General features: G+C 40.8%; 1 long non-coding RNA gene across 1 annotated transcript; it reads left to right on the plus strand.

The window, feature by feature from the left end:
* The first annotated feature begins 811 nt into the window (after nt 1–811).
* On the plus strand, nt 812–4,536 carry LOC121109867. The gene is made up of 4 exons (XR_005857615.1): nt 812–914; nt 1,511–1,567; nt 2,146–2,358; nt 4,136–4,536. It is a non-coding gene; the product is annotated as an uncharacterized LOC121109867 (long non-coding RNA).
* Nucleotides 4,537–18,431: the final 13,895 nt, after the last annotated feature.

Genomic DNA, 18,431 nt, shown 5'->3' on the forward strand with positions numbered 1-18,431 from the left:
GGCAAGGGGAAATGGATTCAAACTAAAAGAGGAGAGGTTTAGACTGGATATAAGGAAAACACTGTTCTGAGGACTCCACATCTGGATGCAGTATTCCAGGTACTCAATCCTTACACCCCCAGCTTGTGACGATGGTAGGAGTTCCAGAGACCAGGTGTAGCCCTTGCACTTGGCTTTGTTGAACCCCATGAGGTTCTCCTGGGCCCACTGCTTGGCCTGACTACATGGCTCTGAATTGGCATCCTGTCTCTCAGGCATGTTGACCACACCCCACAGCTCAGTGTCACAAACTGCTGAGGGTGACTGATCCATTGTCAGTGATCCACCTGATCCACTGTCAATGTCATTAATGAAGATGGTCCCAGCACTGAGCCCTGAGGGACACCATTGTCACTGATATTCACCTGGACGTTGAGTCATTGACCAACACTCTCTCAGTTCAGTCTCACAACCAGTGCCTCATCCATTGAATGTTGTGCCCATCAAATCCATAACTTTCCAATTTGGAGAGAAGGATGCTGTGGGAGGCTATGCAAAAGGCCTTACTGAATCCTAGATAGATAAATCCATGCTAACTAGAACCCCCCTGCTGACAGTGATGAGGCATAATTTGGTGCCAGTCTAAGAAAGGTCTGTTCTGAACAGGCACACACATGGCCACCTGGTTTTGGGTAGTAGAAGACTTTAACACTATGGAGCTGCAATGCTGTAACATTTCTTAACCATGTTGTCACTTCATGACTTCACAAAAAATTGATCCATTCATAATGTAAAAACGATTCCTCATAATAGTCCTTAGAATTCTGTAACAGTTGGCCTTCAGGGATCAAGGCATGTTCAAGGCGGTCACCTCAAATTTCAGCAGAGACCAGCTAGAAGGATGCTGTGGCAAAGCATGGCATTTTACATGAGGGGTGATTATGTCTCTAATGTTTGAAGATTAAACTTCCTGGGCTCTGGAACAGCTCTGGTTTTCCTCAGCATCTGCTATCAGATATGCAAGCCTCAGACTCCAGTGATTCCTTTGCCATTTCCTCGTTCAATATATAGAGACTCACTATATATTCAGATCAGTGGCAATGAGTCAGAGACATGAAGGAAATCTCTCTCCAGTTCTTGATTGCTTGGAAAGGAACCTCTTCTTTGCTGCCATACAAATCCATGTAACACTCAGCGCCTTAGAAATAACTTCATACATGCTGCTATTACATATGGACACCTTATGCTACATATGTTGCATATTACTATGTTGGTATTTAGCATTTGTAGTTTATATTTGTATTTTATTATGTGTATTTTTCACTCCCACTACTACATGGCCTATGGTTTAACTACAGCTGTCACTTTAGTTTCAACTTACACTGACATTTTCACTTTCTACCCTGCAGGGACTTCAAATGTAGTCCACAAACAAAATATTTTTCATCCAGTACACAGTAAAAATGTTTTTTGTCTTTGTCATGTCTAGCTACTGCTGTATATAACTGTCATTTCTTCTTAATGCTTTTAGGCAGTGTCAGCTTTCTTCCACATGCCAGGCTCTCCTAACAGAATCACATCTCTGGAGGTGAGGTAAATAGCAGATCATGGAAATCAGAAAGCTTTCACACTGAAGACAGTTTGCTGATGAAACACTGAGCATGCTTGTTTAAGGCATCAAAGTTTTCTGCAGCAGGACCAAAATCCTCTTACACTGTTGGCCCCATCAGAATCATTCATCCGCTATTATGGATCTCAAGTTGTATCAAGCTTAGAATCATCGAATCATAGAATCATTAAGGTTGGAAAAAACTTCTAAGATAATCTAGTCCAACTGTCCACCTACCACTAGTATTGCCCACTCAATCATGTCCCACAGTATCACTAAGTAGTACCAGTTAGCACCAGCCTAATCTGCTTGCTTTAGGTAGATTTCATGAAGATTAAAGAATGTTGGTAGTGACTGAGTTGGATTATTGTCTTCTGTATGCTGCTAGAACCACTATCTGTTTGCTGTAATAAAGCTATTTCCTTAAAAAGAAGATGCACTTATTTCTATTGTTTTGCATACTGAATTCAGGTCTGATTTCATTAGGCTAAAGCCAAAATTTTAAAGTTTGTAATGGTTGCTATATTTAAAATAATATATTATTTTCTCATTTTCAGCATTGATCTTCTCCCTGGATGTTTGATGATATGTTTAACAGAAATATGGTACCCATTCTCATCCAAGTATTTATCACAGAGCCTTACAGAACCCAAGCCCGGATCCCTCAGCAAGGTGCACCAATTAATAGGGCATGGGATTTCCTGCAAATGCCTGACACTGCTAAAACAGCATCAAGATGGCAATTAAAGAGAGAGAAACAGCACCTATAGGTATTGACCGAGGAGTGGATTTGTATGCATTAATGTATTGTCCTCTCTCAAGATTGAGTCTAGTTATTTTTCTTAACACCATATGATTTCTCCAGGCTACTTGTTCTGCTTTCAGAGATGGGGATGTTTGCAGAAGCTGAAATGCTTAACTGTTGGTCTCCACATGCAATATTTGGTATTTGCAACTGCAAGCCTTCGTTACATCCCTTAATATTGCTCTCCTGGTGATCAAACACTGGTCAACATCAATCCAGTGGGAATCAGAAGCAGAAACTAGAAGGCTCTTGATCTGGCACTCATGGAAGTGAGGAAGTCTAGGGAAGGATATTCAGGTGTGAAGGCCCTTTTCATTAAAAAGTTTCAAAGGCAAGATAGTGTTTGTGAAGAAGTTCAAGGTTGAAGTTGGTGGTTGGTATCTACTTACGTTTCCTCCTCCTATTTCATGGACTCTTCCTGCAGGTGTTTCCATATTTGCCTTTATGTCTTTAGCTCTTATAAGCCAAGAGGGAAAACAAATCAATGAATGGTTGCCCAAACTTGTTAGATAGGTCTAACCCTGCATAGGGTGACATCTGGAGAAGAGAGAATGAGTCTGCACGATGAGTTAGAATTGACTGCAGGCACCAGAGTGGGGCCATGCTGAATGTTTCTTCTGCAGAGGGGACATCTCTGTGTGCTTCTCTTCAAGTCCTTCTTTCTGTGCATGTGGGAGTTCTGTCTTCACTGTGACATATGCCACAGAAGAAAAAAAGATGCTCCTTCCCTCTGTCAGAATGGCACAACCTAAAAACGAAATTCCACACCTGAATGTTTTTATGATGTTATGTCTTTTTGCTGGAGCACATAGGGAGAAGTTTCCACTTTGCAGAAAAAATGGAGGATGCTGTTCAAACTCTGGACCTTTCTTGAGAGAAGAAACCAGGGAACCACGTAGTTATTTCTCATAGGCAGACATGAACGCACACTCTGTTACTGGTTTGTATGTTTACACTCTCTGTTGGATTTGCGAGTGTGGTTCTCCCTCCCTTTACTGGAATAAGGTGAGGTCCTTGGCTGTCCCTGGGCAGGTTCTGTCCCACTGTGCTGTCTGTTCCACAGAATGGACTGATCCTCAATGAACATTAAACTTCCACTGCTTTTACCAAGAATAAACAGCTTCTCAGATGTACCTTGTTATCTTGGCAGTGGTCTGTTCACATAGCTGTTGTAGCTGGTAAGTACTTTCACAGGCCAGATGCAGGACATCTGAAAAAAATTGTTCCCACTGTTTCTCTAATGCTTCTCAGAATGTAGGCACTGATGTGCCTTCTCAAGGCTGGAGAGACATCTATGATCTTGACGAGAAAGTTTTCTCTCTTGTCTTTGAAATAACAGCAAGGAGCCTCTCACAAAGAAAACATAATAAACTTTCATTCTGCCTTAACATCCAGCTAGCCACAGGGTCCACCAGCCTGACAGTAGAAAGCTTTTTCATTTCTTTGAGAACCTCTGGTATTTTTTTCTTGTTCCTGCTGAGAGCGGTTTCATTATCAGCCCAAAGGTACTTCAAAGGCAGAAAAGCAGCCCTAGGAATCTACACTGGCTCTTGAACATGTGCTTTCCACTTGACATTAGCATATCTGGGTTCCAGAATGACTAACTTTGACTTATTTTTTTCTTTATTTTGGCTTTTTTTTTTTAATTTATCAATATTTTTGGTTTTTAGAAACAACTTTTACATATGATTTTTTTCTTCTTTCCTTATCTTCCTCATCACATCAATGGAACGACATTATAGCTGGAACATTGCAACTGCCACTCCTCCAGATTGGTGTTGATGGACTACAGATTATTACAGTGGAAATGACTGCCGTGTGCATTGAGGAAACCTGTAGTTATTTGAGATAAAACATGAGAGATTGCATGAAGAAGAACTGAGGGGTTGAAAATAAAGAGGGCAGTAATGGCAATTCCAATTTTTGGTGCCCTGTTGATTTCTCCACTGTTTCTTCCTTTCTTCTAAAGAGAGTGCAGAGAAGAGCTAAAGACAGTGAAGGGAAAATCTCTTCACCTAGACCTCCCCTTGGGCTGCCCCACCCAACCAACATGGAGCAGAACACGCAGAGGAAAATCTGACTGCTCTTCTCAGAGTTTTGCATCTGGCAGTTATCTCAGATATTTGTCAATGATTGCTGTTGACCTCTTCTCCCTCATAACTAGCAATAGAATGAGGGGGAATGGCCTCAGGTTGCACCAGGGCAGATTCAGATCAGATGTTAGGAAAAATTTCTTCTCTAAAAGAGTCTTTAGAAGCTGGAATGGGCTGCCCAGGTTGATGGCAGAGTCACCATCCCTGGAGGTGTTCAAGAAACATTTAGATGTTTTCCTAAAGGACATGGTTTAGTGAGGAAATATTGGTGGTAGGTGGACAGCTGTACTGGGTGATCTTGGAGGTCTTTTCTGACCTTGGTGATTCTATGATTCTGTGATCCTATTTGCAAAGTCCCAACTCCATTGCCATGCAGCTCTCAGTGGGAGTTCTTTTTTCTTTTTTCTTTTTTTTTTTTTTTTTGGCTAGGGTCTAAATGAGCCTCTTCGCAATATTTTTTCAGTTCTCCCCCTCTCTGCAACTCACATATTTCTCATTTTCTTTTCATCTCATTTCATGCTCATTTTTCACTGTTCTCATCCCTGAAAACTCCTGATCAGCTCTTGTTGACTGCCAGCTTCTTTTCTTCCCTACCATTATATTTTATTTCCCATTTCCAAATCAACAGTCTTTAACTTTGCCTGTTGCAGGCGGGTGGCAGAGCCTGCACTAGCCTTAACCAGAGAGCTTTTTCTTTGTCACTATGCAATGACAAGGTTAGCTTTTTCCCAAAGGCAATTCAGTTTTTCAGAACACCAGCAGGCTGTGGAATCAATATATGCAGTTAGATATTTTCAGTTTTAAAGTGTGGCTCCCAGCAGAGTTGTGTTAACAAGGTCGGCAAACTTACAGTGCTTTGAATTTGTAGGGGGAAGGAAGGGTACACAGTCTGAAAACAGAACATGGGGTAAACACATGCTGTCTTAACTGTATTTTTGACAAGAAGTTTTGTACTACTGCCTTGCACTACTATTAATTAGTCATCCAAAAAAGCTATCAGAAATGATGGAGAGAGCAAGTTAAATTTTAAAAGGGCTCTGAGTTATTATTGGATTGACTGTGCTGTACCACTGCATTGAACAATGAGCCATGAAAGCCATTACAGCACATTGAAAAGTTTCAAATTGAGTTTATAAAAATAAAATGCTGGAAGAAAAACTGCAGTGTAATTTTATAGACGACTTCTGGGTTTAGTACTCATGGTTGTCTGGAAAGTTGTCCAAAAAAACCTTCTAATAAGTAAAGAAGAAGATTTCATGAAGGAGACATTGCTCCTCTTGATCTGAAAGTTACATCTCAGTGGTGTGACCAGAAAACCTGAAAGGTTCAAAGGAGAATCACCCTCCTGTTATTGGGAACCCAATCTCTGGTTCACTGTCTCTGAAATATTTATTTATGCTTATAGAGAACCTTGGGTGGGGGGGGAATAGTAGTTTTTTGTTTTACTGCTGTTACTTCCCTAGGGAGAATAGACACTGGCTGTTGTTATAATGTATGGTCCTATTCCATTACCACATGGAAGCTGACATTCCTTATCTACTGAGATGTGAGTTCCCATGACTGCATGGAGGCTGTGGACCAGTAAACAAACTGAAGAAATTTTATGTCAAATTTGAGACAACAGCAGCTTGTAACTAGGTGTCAAAACCAAGGGATGTGAAATATTGGTCCTATTATTCCCATGTGTCACCTCTGAAATAGTAGCTCCGCTGAGAGCCTATAGAAACCACTGCTTTATTCATGGAGGATAGAATTATCCTTGTAAGTGAATCGTCCACTTATCCATACATGCTAATTCTGGACAAGGCTTACAGGAGAAAACAACAAGGGTGCCTAGATGGACAAAACCAGTGGATGAGAAAAGCTGGGAGACAAATTTGGTCTCACCATTTACTGCCTTTTTGCAGTGCCCATGCCAGTATATCCACTCTGGAATGGATAGATAAAGCCTTTGGAAGAAGGGATTTGATAACAATGTGCTGTGGAAAGAGGAAGAATTATGGCACTGCTTGAAGATGATCTTTCAGTAACTAGTTGTGAGAAATCATTGGTGGAGAAAATTACTTTGAATATGTATCTGTGTTTGCTTTCAACCTGCACTTTCTGTTGCCAAATGAGGATGATGTCAAGTAACCTGTATCCAAAAAATTGACTCAGTGATCTAGATACTGAGGGATGTGTATGTCAAAATGAGAGATACAACATTTTTCTTTCTCCTGATACTAAAATGAGTCAACATGCTAAGAGCTAAGAGTGCACAAGAAGTGAAGAAGAACACAAATGCATTATGAAAAGAAATCAAATTACAGTCATAAACAGAAGACAGTGTATGTCCAGAATGGTCTTTAAAGATCTTACATGCCAAGAACTTAAGTTTTTTACAACAATATTTTGTAGCCCATTCATTTCCCTTCAAAATATTAGAGATTCCCTCATTCTACTGACTGTTCCATAAAGAATAGGCCTGATGTGCTTTCAAGTTGCATAAAGCACCTCAAAGAACTAAAATTGAGCCAGTTCTAATGTGGAGACTCAAGGGCTGTTTCTGGTACGGTATTTAAGGCCTGACAAGTGCCATTAAAAGCTTCTAATCTGTTCCCTTGTACAAAGCAGGGCACATTATCTTATCCAGATTTGCAAAGCTTTGAAAAACGAATCTGTTTCAAAATTACAAGGAAAAAAAATGCCAGTAAAAGCACCTATGATATTTCTGCCTATTACTTTAAGTAAATGAAAGTTTGCAAATGGACTGAACGTAGCAGAGAGTTTCTGGAGGATGAGGAAAGTGGCAGGTTTGGAAATTGAGTTTTTAGCTTTGAAAGATGAGAGAGTGAACTACGAGAGGATTTCATCATGCCACTGACTCCCTATCTGATAACAGAGCAGAGTGTCACAGGGGTAGGTGCAATGGACTTTGCAAAGGACACTGCTGTTACAATATGTACTGCACCTTTCTATCTCTTCTCTTTCAGGGAACAGGAAATGGAAGAAGTAAGAAGTGCATTTTACATAAAATAACCCCGAGTATTTGGGACCATCAGCTGAAAGGATCTTGAAATGCGTATGGTTGTGTGATGTGGGTTCACCATGGAAGCAACCGAGGAGGGGAATGTATCAGGAAAAGGAGAGATTCACAGACACCCTTTGCTGTGCTTTGCAATCATGATGTCACAGAGTGAATTGGTCTCCCCTTCTCCCTCACCTCATCCATCCCTTTTTCACCGTAAAGCACAGAAAGCAAAGACCACTCAGGAAGCATTAGATCTTGCATTATTACACAAGCATCACTGCTAGGTAGAATCAAAGCTGAAAGAAGGCCCATTTTATAAACAGCAGAAATAAAATTGGCTGGCTGGTGTTTAGGAGGGATTTGGCACAGACAGCTTGGGCTGAATGTGGCCTAGTTAGAGAGCCAGCAGTATTTTGCAGTGGCTTAGGGAAACCTGTGCTCTTGCCATCCCATGCAGGCAGTTGGAGAGAACTTGAACACCATACAACACCAGATTTTTCAACTCATTCTATGCAAACTTCCAGCTTTTTCTTACCTCATCTATTTTTTATCTCTTTTTCCCTCTTTACGCTGCTGGCCAGATTTGCTCATCATTGGTGCCTTCAGTTCTGCAGTAATAACATCTCTGCGGTTTGTTTCTGTTCTGGTTGAGTTCATACTCTATAGAGCATTTTCCCCAGTGTCAGCTGGATCCTGCTGGGATCCACAGACCAGCTCCACATCTCTGTGATGTAGAAGTCTGTAAGAGGCAGATGGGTATTTTTCTACAGCAAAACAAAATTGGACAAGAAGGAAGTTGTGGCATCCAAACTCTACCAGTAGCATTTACGAAGCAGCACAGTGAAAGGTTGGTCAGGCATGTGGTGGTCTACTATTATTACTCTTGTTATTTGCTTTCTTCCCTTTTTTGCAATTTATAGCTGTTGAAGATGCGATGACAGGAACTGTGATATCCCTGACAGAAAAAAAATGCCTTTGAAATAAATGAATGAATCCTGTGTTCATTGAACAATGATACTGAACACTTTCTCGCTTTGATGATCCTGTGTCTGTGGCAGAAACATTAAATGAACGTTTGGAGTCTTTTCACATCTGTCACATTTGTGTGCAGACTCACCTCCCCCCAGCATACTGGGTTTTCAGATCATTAGCACAGGCTTTCCAGCTGAGTAGAAACCTATCAGGGTGCATTCAGGTGGACCAGTAGGATGAAATGCCATCTTCCTCCAGTGTTTGTGATGCTCTTTGTATTGTGGCAATCCTGAGTGTTTACCCGGTGTATCATAACAAGAATGGACTAGTATCTGGTAAGGTGTGTCAGTCTCAAATATATATATAACTAAATTGCTATGCAATGTATAGATAAAGATGCTATTAGAAAGGGTGGGAAAGCCCTTGTTGATGCATCATTCTACAGCAGCTAGCAATAGAAGGGAGAAACCTACAGGGAATATGCAAATCCCATTGGATAACTGGGAGGTAGCCTCCGAGGCACAAACTCTCACTGCTGTCAGAAACATTTGCAAAGAAAGAGAGCAAGAAGATGGGATATGACAGTAAACAATCCAATTCCTTCTTCCCTCTTCTCCTTAGGTTACTGTTATCTGTACAGTGTGTGAAAGGCTTTTGGTGATGGCAGAGGGAATATAACATGATGCGTCAAACTCTTCCATCTTTTAGTCTTCTCTGCAGGACTTCAACCACAGTGACTTTTGCCCCTGGTTTTAGATGCTAGACTTAATATAAACTGCCACCTGCACAAGTTTTCCAAATGGCTGAAGCTATTGGAACAGGGCCTCTCTTTTTTTTATAGCATTATTTATGTTGAGTCATTTGACAACACAACACCAGTGATGATACGTCCTTCGGCATGCAGTGCTCAATTACTGGCAGAATTAATGGACTGGCAATTCTCTCACCTTTGGTTTGATAATGGTTTTCCTGTTCTGTAGGTTGAAAAATCTGCAATCTATTCTATAGTAATGAATATGAATCCCTGTTTTTCTTGGAGAAGAACCCCAAGTTCCTTTCCTTGGGGCTACTCTCAGTCTGTTCTAATGATATTTAACAATAGCAAGACTTTGGTTGGACTGGAAAGTCTGGAAATACATTTCTTACAGTTCTAATGGAATCTGCTTCACTTCAGATCTATATTGACTGCATTGACACATCAGACTTTTTTTGAGTATTTGGGCAAATCTGTTGACCATTATTCTCCTGAGGATTTAAATAGCAGCATGAGAAGTGAGATACCATATCAGCTCCCACAGTATGAGCTGTCACCTTTCTGTTCATGGGAGTGGATGATGTTTGCATCCTGGCGTGCCTGAGCAATGGTCTCATTATCCCAACTGATGGTAAACAGCTGTACTACTTCTCTGACTGTAAAACTGACACACTCATATACGTTAGTGGGGTGCTGGTGTCTCTTGCTTGTTCACTCAACGACACTGACTGTTAAGCATTTGTGCTGTGGTTGTGGCTGTTGTCAGCTGCTGCTGGCTGGGAAACTGGAGTTTCAACCAACACGTCAGTGGAAAGTGCAGAAAAAGGCACTAATCAAAATGCTTGCAGAAGAAATAAGTCCATCTGATATCTTCACACCATCTGACTGTCTTCACTTGAGAGAGGAGAAGGCTTCAGGCCTGACTGAATAAGGTCTTTTTGACCTCCATTTTTCTTGCTTGCTTTCATGTCATACAGGTGCAACCTGTTTCAGCATCTGCTGGGCAGCTGCAACACTTGCCAGCTGCACAACTGATTAGGGAAGTGCAAGATGCCTTGTATTTCTGTAGGGCAGCAGAGCCATTGCACCACCATGGGTTCTGCCATCACTGACATGAGAAAGAAGATTCTCATAAATGTATTCCTATATCCTCTGTGAAACAACAGCACTACTTCTCTGATCAACCAACAGCTGGTTTGAATGATGTCTCCTTTGTATTATGAAACCAGAGGAATTACAGAGATGGCTAATGAACATGAATGCATGTCTGTATAACCATCCTCCATACTAAAGCCATTTGACAAATAAGACTATGGATCCTGGGAAATGTCTGCCTTACAGGACAATGTACTCTGTCAATAAAATTATGCTTTATGAACTCATTAGGAAAGAGAACAAACATGATAAACAGGGGCTCAATCCTCATTGTACAGACTAGCCTAATGTGAATTCACTAATTCATCGCTTAATGAGGTTTCTAACTCACACGTTTTCTAACTCATAGCTCATCATTCGCAATTCATAGCTTGTAACTTGCAAGACTGTGAGCAAAATAGTTCCCCAGCTGGTAGTGAAGATGCTCATTCTTCATCTTCCTTCATGGTGCAAGCATTCCCAGTATCACACTGGGAAGTATGAAGCTATTTGACCCGCTTCAAGACTTGTTGAGTAAGCCAATACATCTATACCTTCTGACTTGGAAGTTTGGTCTATACCACTTCCATACTGGTGGTAGGTAGATGGTTGGACTGGACAATCTGGAAGTCTTTTCCAACCTTGGTGATGCTATGATTCTGTGATTAAGTTAGTGGATTCTGAAGAAAATGCCAGACAATCAGTGCATGAGGTTTATGGCTGCAGGAATCAGCAAGCTGCAGGTGACAGCAGGTGCAAAATGGCCTACAGCTCTCCTGTCCGTCGTGTTGCTCTCATGTTGACCTAATGGCACCACTCCAAGCATACATCAGCCCTTTGCTTGGTGTTAGCCAAAATCTGAGCAGGAGCTGTGTGAACAGTCACAGCAATGAGCTGGAAAACTTCTGAATATGAGACAGGAGATGTCAGCAAGAAGCTAACAGTAGGTTTTTCAAATGGTCTGTCATCTGCATGACATAAAACTGCATAATCAGCTCTGGGATTACCATCCTGCCTTGCCCTATGTGCTTTACTTTTTTTTTTTTTTTAACATGAACTAGATTTTGCCCTGAACATTAGTGAGGTTTTTGACAAGTGCAAGTTGAGGATGTTCAAACCTGGAAAAGACTGTATAAACCTGTCAGAATAAACTGAGGCCTGTGCTTTGAAAAATCAGTACCTGCGGTATGCTCTTTGTAGGTTCCTTGTGTTTTGGGTACTATTCAAAGAAGGATGTAGGGGAGTTGTTTTCTGAATATTTCTGAGATTTATTTGGTTATATATATTTTTTCCACTCTGAGTGAAAGGGGACAGCATATTGCCTATGATTTCTATACACAGCAATCTTGTTTACAGAATCAACCTGTGAGCAGATGTATCAGTCTACAAATACCCTTGAAAGGCATTTCTCAGAACAGGGATTTTGCGTACAAACAGCTATATAAAATAATCCCCAAATCTTTCAGCCAGTTTGGAATGCAGCCGATTGAAAATGCATGCCTGGGATACTTCACAACTGCCTCCGTGCTGGTCTCACAGGCTCATCTGAAGGCTGAGGAGCATGAGCCCAGGTTTTGGTGCCCCCAGGAGCAGCTTTGTGCCATGCTGTGGGCAGTTTCTCACCTACTGCCAACAGAGCTTCCAACGCCGTGCATGTGGGAGGCAACATTAACTACCAGAGCTGACACTACTGTTCAATAAATGCCGGCAGGATAAGGAGAGGTGGGGGATTCTTTGGAGGAGGTATTGATGTTTCCTAGGCAATGCTGACAAAAGCATGCCGCCTCTAATTGGCTCCACTACAAATATTTACAGCTGTGAAAGGAAGTTTGCTGATCCCACAACGGTAGCCATGGTTGCCTATCATTTTAGCTGCTGTTGTGCTGGTTAGAAACATGAATAGGTTGCAAGAATCCCTTGCTGGCTTTGTAGAAGGAACATTTGCTGACCCAAATGTAGAAGCCAATTAAGCTCGAAAGCTTCTGTGTGTTTTTCTGGTAAGTTTTGCAATTTGTCCTGTTCATTAGCAAAAATAACATGGTGAGAGGCTACAACAAATGCAGGGCTGGCTCATCAAATCCAGAGCTAGTTACCATTTATATTGATTGTGTGTATATAAATAACATATTATGCATCAATATGATATCAGTGTGTTTCTGTATTAATTACAATTCTCATCATGGCACTGTCTGTACACAACCCTATGTAACCAATCAATCCCTTGAAGTAGAAGTGTCGTACAGCACATTTTAATATTTGTTCTGAAATTACCTGCTCATTTGTGAGTGTTCTCACCTCTGGTGGGTGGGAAAGAAGGTGGAGGCAAGCTCTTCTCGGTGGCAGAGCAAGATGCAACAGGCACAAACTGAAATACAAGAAATATATTGGTTAGTAAGACCCTGGCACTGGCCAGAGCTATGGGTGCCCCATCCCTAGAGGTGCTCAAGGCCACGGGTGGGACTTTGGGAAACCTGACCTTGTGGGGGGCAACCAGTCCATGGCAGGGGTTGGAACTGGATGGGCTTTAAGGTCATTTCCAAACTAAGCCATTCTATGTTTCATCCTATGAAATGTCTTCTAAACATAAGAAAAAAATTCTGACCATGAGAGTGGTCTAACACTGGAACATGTTGCACAGAAAGGTTTGGAGTCCTTGGAGATATGTGAAAACCAACTGGGCTCTCCCTTGGACAACCTGCTGTACGTGGCCCTGCTTAATCAGGGCAATTGGGCTAGCTGAATTCTAGATGACCTTTGTAATGTTGAAGTTTGTCTGCCCTGCTGCATACAGATTGCATGATTACTTTGTGAGCTGAATGGGAATACAGCTGGTGGATTTTGTTTTTCAGAAAGTGACGATAAAAGTGTCCATGAAAGTTTTAATTGCACATATTCTTATGTATACTAATGGAAGAAGATAGAAAAACGACTTGACCTGCTTTCAAGACCGAAGTAGCACCACATTTTTTGATAAGTTACTGTCTCCAGAGTTTGCTAATCTCTGCATGCTTAATCTTCAGCAAAAAATAATATTTTCAGTGAATATCCAGAGTGCAGAATTGCTTGGCAAACAGAACAGCCTATCTTGCTAGTCAAGGGCCATTAGCCTGAATGTTTGCATGAGTTTGTTATGGGCACTGCAGTAGGCAAGACTTCACATTGACATTTAGTGCTGAATGTATTTCTTTTCAACTGGATAAAATGTGGGCTCCTGTATTGTGCTGATATTTCTTTCCCAATTTCCAGCCAGTTCCTGAAAGTGGTTCACAAATTATTAACATCTGTTTACTTTCAATCTAACTCTAGAAATTTCTCAGTAGGTTCGTGCCTCCTTGTTAAGTGCAGTGCTTGGATGGGCCTTGCTGCTTCTGTCCCCATGGTCAGCATCACGCGGTGAGCTGAGACCTGCGCTGCTGACTGGTAGATACAGGGCACAAAGCTGCTGCTCAGTGGAATGCTTTCTGTAAATATGCAATGTAGTCTTGCCAGTAAATTAAAGATTAGCTTATGTGTTATTTTTGCACATCAGCAGTTTCTTGGGAGAAAATTCCATAGCGGTTTGCTATGCGGATACTTTTGAAAATTTTGAATAAGGCTTTAACTTTTGATGAATTATATTAAAAAAAAAAGTGCATGTGCAAATAAATATAGTTTTGGTGGTGGCTCAGAGCACTGCAAATGAGATCACACAGATATCTCATTGGCAAATTAACAAACGTGTTCTGCATTTTTCTCTAAATTTCTATTAAGCTACTAACACATCCAGTGGTGTTGAAAAATCCACTGTGCACAGAATTGTGATTTTGCTTCAAAGAAGAACAGCAAAGCACTGCATTCAGTTGCAGTTTTCCCTTTCCTTTGTCTCTTGAGTTGAACACCTAGAGGGCACCAAGCACAAAAGTGCAGGCTTCAGGAACATGTAAAAAACAGGTTTCTTTCAGGATGGACATGGCTCTGAGCACCTGACTGAGCTTTGAATGTCCCTATTCATTGCAGGGAGTTGGACTAGGTGGTCTTTAAAGGTCCATTCCAACTGAAACCATTATGTGGTTCTATGAAATTTATTTATGTTATTCCTTCTACATGTGAGCTTTTTACTAATTTTGCTCTATGTTCTGCTTAGTTCCTCTGCCTTTAATTTGTTCCATGTCATGCCAAACTCAGGCTCACGTGGTATTTTTGGCTGTAGGAACTCCAGATAAATCTTGCTGCTGGAATAAATTAATCCTTCCTTTGTATTAAAAATGAAAATACAAGCCAGTTTGACTCAAGAGAACATGTCTTGGCATAATCTTTGCCACCCATCACATTTCTTGATGCTAGTAAGATAGAGTTACGCCTTTTTAGGTATATATCATTGCACACACACGGTGTGTAGAGAAGACAGGGCTATCCCATCTCCCTGTAAAAAGTACATTCCCTTTTTGTCCCATTCTCTTTACTCTGGTTAAGGTATTTCATTGATTTTTCAGGAATTCCTCAGCTTTGTTTGAAAAATCTACCATCCTTACAAAGGGTTCCCTGAATGGGCAAGTGTAAGATGTTACGGTTGTATATGCAGAATAAGTGAATATATAGTCTCCCACTGCTAAGTTCTTTTTTCTTTTCTCCTGACATTATGGTAACTGCTCTGGTCTCTGCAATCTGTTGCTTTGATACCATTTTCTCTTTCTTAAGACATTTTCTTTACGAAGGTGAGATTCACCCTTTGGAAAGAGGCACTCATAAATAACACTTATGAGAAACACCCATGAAGATGTGTAGGAGCCACATTTAAGGTCAGGACCTCTTCCAAGGTCTTTGCTTGGGATAAATGTGCCCACGCAGCCTTGTACACTGCTGAATCTTACCTTACCTTTCTAACTCAGCTTATCAGTCTGAGCTTGGCTCTGCTCCATCGTGTCAGATTTTTCTGGTCACCTGGACTCTTGGATGATGATGGCTACTTCTATTGGACCTCCACCATTCTCATCGCTCAGGCACCCTCGTTGGTGAGGGCAATGTCCTGCTCCCCTTGCTGGTACCCTCATTTCCTGACACACATTATAGGGCTCCCTAACTCACCTTCCTTCCCGAAAATGTGAAAGTGGATGGATCACTTTTCCCTTTTTGCTTGGGAATCAGTAATCGTAGGAGGCAGATTCCATAATGCAGAAAAAATCCCCTGTACTGCTGTTAGCTTTCCTGATAGGAGCCTCCATAACAAGGAGACAATTCAGAACATTGTGAGGTAGAGAGTGTTAATGGACTATTTCATGGTATGGATGTTTCCCTGATGCCTCTATAAATGACTGACTTATGCCCTCTAGACACTTTCAACCCAGACTATGTTATATTGCTCATGTTCCCAGACCTCTTTCTGTGTCAAAAACTGCAACCACAGTAGTTTGGTTTTGTTTTGGATTCTCTAACTAGGAACTCAGTGTTTAGTAGTAGAGTTTTCTAGCTACTTTTCCTTTGGTGGTTGATGAGGGAAACAACTTTTTGTATTTAAAGTGGCACTTTCAGCAGTTTCTCAATCATTCTGAGAGGTGTGTGAGGGTAATGATGGCAGGGGAGGCTGAATAACTAATGGCAGCTCTGATCTTTGAGCATTTTCCTCTCATGTATAAAGTGATTTAGAAGAAGTTTTATATGGTCTTAGGAAATTTAGTTGTTTTTTCTTTTGTTTGATTGTATTTACTTTTCTTTATCCTGTTTGACTGATATGCCCAGAAGCAGGAAGACTACTTCCCATTTTGTTTACTGTGGGATAATGTGATCCACATGTACACTTATCATTTCAGTGGATCTTATCTACTATTTTTGACATGTCAAAATGGTAAAAAACAGAGACATTAAAGAAGCGAACATTAACCAGCACTCATGATGCAAGGATATTGTCTCAAATCACCTTAAAACAATTAGAATATAGATAGCTTCATGTCACAACCCTAGCTGTCATGCTGTACTAAGAGACTATTCTGATTTCTATCTTGCTACTGACCTTACTCAATGCCACTTATGGCATATGACTGACATAGCATGTCTGACTTCTTCACTGTCAAAGTATGAGAACTGTGCAGGATTAAACTGAGTTACACTACAGATTGTATACTGAGTTAATGGTATTATCACAAGCTTTTCTTGGGATAAAGACAATTAAGTAACCTGTCTTTTAGATACTCACATTCATGGAGGTGGTGTTTTAAGTGTGAAATTCTCTCTCTTGGCTGTTTAAAAAAGAAGTACAGAGAATTAGCTCAAATTGGACTTTTAAATGGCTAAAATAAGGGGAGATTAACCCTGCTCTCTGTACATTCATACTCCTCTCAAGTAACTAGTGATAGAACTAGAGGGAATGGCATCAAGTTGCACCAAGGGAGATTCCAGTTGGATATTAGGAAAAATTTATTCTCCAAAGGAGCAGACAGGCACTGGAATTGGCTGCCCATGGAGGTGGTGGAGTCACTGTCCCTGGAGGTGTTCAAGAACCATTTAGATGTCGTACTGAGGGACATGGATTAGTGGGAAATATTGGTGGTAGGTGGATGGTTGGGCTGGATCATCCTGGAGGTCTTTGCCAACCTTGGTGATTCTATGATTATATTACAGCAGTGGAACACCCGTACACTTTACTATATACAGACAATGAATGTGTCTTAACTGTAGAACATATGACATTCTCAGCCTCTGCCATGCTGACCCAGATGGGTGCATGGCCCTTTTGCCCTCATCTATGTCATATCTACCAACCACCTGACACAAAACATAGTGTCATTCACAATATACTTGTGGTATTTCTTTCTTTTTCCCCAGCAATCTTGGAGAAGCAATCAATGACAAATAATGATATGAGAGCCCAGTGTTGCCTTTTTGTTCTTCTGGTGCATTTTAAAAATTGAGTGTCGTTTCAACACCTGACTGAAAGATTTAAACACACAGATGCCAGGCCCTTTGTAGAACTACAACTTCTTTGTAGTACCAGTGGTAAATGAGAGAAGGAATGCTTCAAAATGGTACAGATTTTCACAAATAGAAGTTAATACTGCTGCTAAGGCTGAATTGAGATTTTTTTTTTTTTTAGATCTTGAATTTAGATGTGCTAGAAGCCACTAAATCTGACTGAGATAAGACCACATCAAGTTATAGAGGAAATGAGTAATGCATACAGCAACATAATAACCACAGAGTACAATTCTGAGCAGCTCTGAATTTGATGAAAATCATCTCAACTAGCAATACCAGAGCTTATCTGTATTTATTTACAAGCTGCTTGAATACATACATTTCAATAGGCTTGTTTCCTTCTAGCTTTTCAAGCAAAGTGATCCCGATCTTGTCATCATTTTCTTTATTTCATTTATTATTCTTTAAGAGATCTTTGTGAGTGTGTAAATGAAACTGAAATTCGTCATAGGAGTTCAGATAGCAGAGAAAAGGTGGAAGTGAAGTGAAGGCATTCTCTAGCAACACAAGGAGACCTTCGCAACTGGGTGTTGCTTCCTGCAGTGAAGAATTCCTGGGAAACAGTGAAAAGAAGCATGTTTTACAAGCTGCAGGAGAGAAATCAATACAAGAGTCAGTGTGAAAAAAGCACACATTTTTTTTTCTCACTAAGCTATCTAAGCAAGGTCAACAATAATATTATTTGAAAGACAGTGTGCTGTATGAACAGTGCATGAAAAGATTGGATTTTCCACTCAATAAAACCTAATTGTGTTGTTGCTGCCTGCAGCTGAATTTCTACATGTGCATGGAAAAGATGTGCTGGTAGGAGGATGCAGAACCAAGTCCTGAGCTTTTTAGAAGACGATGGGCTTTGGATCAGATGCTTAAAATCAGTAACCATGGATATGAATATCTTTTGCAGCGTGGTAGGAGCAATGACATAAAATGGGTTCTGATCTTATCCTGGGTTATTCCCCTTTTGTGCCCAATGCCCAGTGATTACTGTTATGAGTTCAGTTCCAGAGCTCTGCCCAGATGCAATGTAATTATTTCATTTGTGAATCATTTAGTCTTGTCATTCAGGCTAATCATCTTTCCAGCTATTTATAGGCTGCAGCTGCCAACTGGAAAGCCAGCAAACATGG

The sequence above is a fragment of the Gallus gallus genome, chromosome 2, assembly GCF_016699485.2.
Source record: "Gallus gallus isolate bGalGal1 chromosome 2, bGalGal1.mat.broiler.GRCg7b, whole genome shotgun sequence".
Taxonomy (NCBI): Eukaryota; Metazoa; Chordata; class Aves; order Galliformes; family Phasianidae; genus Gallus; species Gallus gallus.